Here is a 4366-nt window from a genome sequence, read left to right on the forward strand (position 1 = left end):
AGCCAAAACTTAAGGTATCTGCACAAATATTAGCTCTGTTCTGGGTGTTGGGAGAGGAACTGCCAGAGATTAGTCAGTACACATTGTCAGTAAATAATTTCAAAATAAAAGGTACAAGTGGACATTGCAGTGATTCATAGGTGAATGTTCGAATTCTTCAAACGGTTGGTTTTTGAAAAACTACTAAAGCAATGCACAGCAATATTCAGAGGCTTGCAGATACTAATTAAAGTTAAAAATTGTCATATTCAATTTATAAAACAACACTTTGTTTTTTTAATAATATTTTTTTATTATATTATGTTAGTCACCATACAGTACATCCCTAGTTTTTGATGTAAAGTTCCATGATTCATTACTTGCGTATAACACCCAGTGCACCATGCAATACTTTGTTTATACAAAGCTTTGGATGAACCAGTTATTAATGAAGAAGACTATTTTTAAGTTAATTTACCTTGTAATCAAAGATTTAGCATTATGTTACATAAAAAACCATTTTGAGTTATAAACAAATACCAAAGTCACTTTCATTTTCTTGTAAAGCATATGCAAGTTACTGGAAATATCAGAGAAACATCAAAATGCCATTGCTTAAATTTACCTTTAAGGGAAGAACTTCCTGAATGGCAGGGTGAGAATCTCCATAAATACACTTCTCAAAAAAAGCAACGAAAATACGGACTGGTTTGTCAAAATCAGAACTCTGGAAATTAAACAATGTTGCGCAACAATTCAGGGATATTTATTCAGGAAGAACTGCTGAACTTCATAAGAACAGTACAAGTTTGTGCATTGTAAGTTGGCCGGCTCCTGTCCCTCTCTTTCCAACTGTGGTAGCCTTTAAAACAGCCCCCTTGCGACCATGGTAGCTGTGAAACAGGAGCCTTGCAGCAGCCAGAGTATTGCCATATTTCCCAGTCTCACAGCTCCCTGGAAAAGCACCTTTCACAGGACATTGCCAGTATTTGATCCGGTTTACAAGCTCCTTAATGGGAAAAACCCTATCCTCAGGGAATTCGTCAAAAACAATCAACTGCATATTTTTACATCTACCTAAAAATATGAAATCAGTTAGGGAAATAAGAGTCAGAACAAAACTTTCAAAGGAAGATCTGGGCAATGAGGTGTCCAAAGGGGACTTTGAGAAATTCTGACTTGGAAATCTAGAGAACTGCATACATGTGCAGGGCTATGTGCGTGCTTGGTAGAGCCTAAGAGGGCTCCAACCTCTCACTTCTGGCTGACTGAAACTAGAAGCAGAAAGTGAAAGCTAAAGCAAAGTTGTAAACTTTCTGAGCACACAGGCTTCTCCTAACACACACACAGAACCCCTTAGCAAAGGTAGGAAATGTTTTGGCTCAAGGCAGTTACAAAATCTCTGAGTAGTCATTAGCTGACCAACAAGCTAAGTAATCAGTGGCTGCACACTACAGGGAAGTCAGACTTCACAGAGTTAGGAGAACCAGCAACCAAGTCAAGAGCAGCAGCAACACCATGCCTTGGGGGAGGCAGAGGAACTGGATTTCCAGTTGACACAGTATATTTTCTAAAACTTCTAGTTTTTATCCAAAAATTTGGAGACATGCAAATAAATAGGAAAGTATGGACCATACACAGAAAAAAAAGGCAGACGCTGTATCTGGGGGCTGGGGAGTCAAATGTTGGACTTATTAGACAAAGATTTTTAAATGAGTTATTATAAATATATCAAAGCATGCAAGGAAACCAATTCTTTGAATTAAAGAATTAAAGGCAAATATGATAGTGATGTCCATCAAACAGAAAATAAGGAGATAGACAGTAAAGAGAGATTACTGAAGATAACCACATAGAAACTTTTTGTTGGAAAGTACAAAAATAATACACATTTTTCAAGTGCACATGAATATTCTGAAAAATAGACTTTATGCTAGTCCATAAAACAAGTGCTAATACATTTTAAAAGATGAAATCATATCATATATGTTCTTTGACCATACTGAAGTTATTTTACAAATTAGTGACAGAAGGAAATTTGGGTACATATACTAGGCACAAAGGTTTTTAAAATAATCAATGGATAAAAAGAAGACATTACAAGGAAAATAAAATATTTTCATTTGAATAAAAATAAAAAAACACATCATTCAGTTTCATGACTGAATAATACTCCATTGTACGAGTATAAGGTATTTGGTGTATCTATTCCTCTGTTGCTAGATTCTTGGGTCTTCCTACATCTTTTGCCTACCATAAACAATGCTGCTCTGAATATTTCTGCACAAGTATTTGTTTGAATACCTGTGTTTAATACCTCAGAGGAATATACTGAGGAGTTGTTTACTGGGCCATAAGGTGTTCTAGGTTTAATATTTTGGAGAAACATCAAAGTGTTTTTCACAGCAGCAGAACCACTTTACATTCCCACCAATGACGTACTAGAGTTTAGATTTCCCAACATCCTCACCAATACCTGTTATTCTCCATTTTACAAAAAATTACAATAACCCAATTGCATATGAAGTGGTAACTCATTGTATTTTTGATTTGTGTCTTCCTAATGACTAATGATATTGAGCATATCTATGTGTGCTTATTGATCCTTCATATAGCCTTCTTGGACAAATGTCTAGTCAAGTCCTTTTCCCATTTGTTAAAGGGCTATTTTTTTTTAATTATTATTATTGTTGTTTTGTTGTTGTTGTTGAGTTGTAAGAGTTCGTTATACATTTTTACTACAAAACCTTTATCAGATACATAATTTCCAAATATTTTCTTTCCTTCTGTAGATTGTTTTTTAACTTTTTTGACAGCATCCTGTTATGCACATTTTTTAAATGAAGTCTAATTTATCTATTTTTTCTCTTATTTGTGCTTTTTCAGCCATTTCTAAGGATCCACGGTCAAAACCAAAGCTGCAAAGAGGTACCTCTATGTTTTCTTATAAAAGCCTTATAATTTTAGTTCCTGCATTTAGGTCTTTGATCCATTTTAGGTTAATATTTTGTATTTAGGGAGGTCAGAGTCCAACTTCACTCTTTTGCATGTGGATATCTAGTTATTCCAACACCATTTGTTGAAGAAATTATTCTTTCCTCATAGAATTGCCCTGGCATCTTTATTAAAAGTTAATTGACAATAGATTTATTTTTAGGTTCATTTCTGAATTTTCAGTTGTGTTCCATTTGTCTATATGTCCATCCTTATCCCAGTACCAGATTCTTTGACTACTGCTGGTTTGTAGTTGGTATTAAAATCAGGAAGTTTTAATCCTCCAAGTTTATTTTTCTTTTTCAAGATTGTTTTGGCTATTTTGCATCCTTTACACTTTAATTAAGTTTCATAAAAATACATTTTCATCAGCTTTGCCATTTCTGTCAAAAAAAAAAAGATTCTTGGGATTTGATAACGATTGCACTGAATCTGTACCTCTCTTTGGGGAATGTAGCCATATTAGTAATATGAAGTCTTCCAATCAGGGAACGTGGGAGATCTTTCCATTTATTTAGGCAGATGTTAATTTCTTTTAGAAATGCTTTTGACTTTAAAATGTACAAAACTGCACTTCTGCTTCCGCCGGGGAGGAGCCAGCGCTGCAGACATGAGTCACTTCAAGTTCATGGTAAAAAGATTGCTTTAAGAAAATACTCACCTCTTTGCTGCACAAAGAGGAAATGAGTAGAAGAACTACAGACCAAGTCCGCTCCTAACCATTGTCCATGATATTGGTATCAACTTGACAGATCCTATGTTCAGAGGAATTTATAGGGGAGTTCAGAAGCATCAAGATGACTTACAAGATGTAATAGAGAGAGCTGTCCAGATTGGTGTTAAAAAGTTTATGATTACAGGTGGAAATCTACAGGACAGTAAAGAGGCACTTCATTTGGCACAAACAAATGATATGTTTTTCAGTACAGTTGGATGTCATCCTACAAGATGTGATGAATTTGAAAAGAATGACCCTGATCTTTACTTAACGGAGTTGTTACATCTTGCTGAAAACAATAAGGGGAAATTTGTAGCAGTAGGGGAGTGTGGACTGAATTTTGACTGACTACAGTTCTGTCCCAAAGATACTCAACTCAAGTGCATTCATTTGATGGTACGAAGGAAGCAGCAGCTGCCTTGATTGACTTGGATCTCTACATAGGATTTAATGGTTGGGCGTGATCCCGGCGTTCCAGAAAGGAGTCCCTCATCGGGCTCCTCCTCTGGGAGCCTGCTTCTTCCTCTCCCACTCCCCTGCTTCTGTTCCCTCTCTCGCTGGTTGGCTGCCACATAAATAAATAAATAAAATCTTTAAAGAAGAAGCCCACATCCCTAAGATCCCTATAAAACAAGGGGCACGGCCTGGGACCCAGTCAATAATATGGGCTCTGGA

General features: G+C 36.0%; 1 pseudogene; it reads left to right on the forward strand.

Moving 5' to 3' along the window:
• Positions 1-3583: 3583 nt before the first annotated feature.
• On the forward strand, positions 3584-4155 carry LOC121106030 (annotated as a pseudogene).
• The last annotated feature ends 211 nt before the right edge of the window (positions 4156-4366 follow it).

This window comes from Ursus maritimus, unplaced genomic scaffold (assembly GCF_017311325.1).
Source record: "Ursus maritimus isolate PB19 unplaced genomic scaffold, ASM1731132v1 scaffold_30, whole genome shotgun sequence".
NCBI lineage: Eukaryota > Metazoa > Chordata > Mammalia > Carnivora > Ursidae > Ursus > Ursus maritimus.